The sequence below is a fragment of the Arachis ipaensis genome, chromosome B08 (genome assembly GCF_000816755.2).
Source record: "Arachis ipaensis cultivar K30076 chromosome B08, Araip1.1, whole genome shotgun sequence".
Classification (NCBI taxonomy): Eukaryota; Viridiplantae; Streptophyta; class Magnoliopsida; order Fabales; family Fabaceae; genus Arachis; species Arachis ipaensis.
Genome location: NC_029792.2, coordinates 4,585,236 through 4,585,540, shown reverse-complemented (window position 1 = coordinate 4,585,540; position 305 = coordinate 4,585,236).

Here is a 305-nt window from a genome sequence, read left to right as displayed (position 1 = left end):
AATTGAGGAAAATACTTCGACTAAAATATTCATTCAATATAAAACAAAATGAGTTGAAAATTAGTTGTGAAGAAATGGTCTCAGTGCCCAATTAATGAGAGGAAAAGCTGAATCAACTAATTTTCAAACAGTATTAACTTTATTGTAGTCAATCAACTAATGGTCACAAATTATTTCATATAATAATGAAAAGAAAAAAAAAAAAAGACAATTTACTCATTTACATCGTCAGTTGTTATAAATATAGATATATTGCTATAAACTAATTTATATAATCGTATTTAATAAAAATATTTTTTAATTTA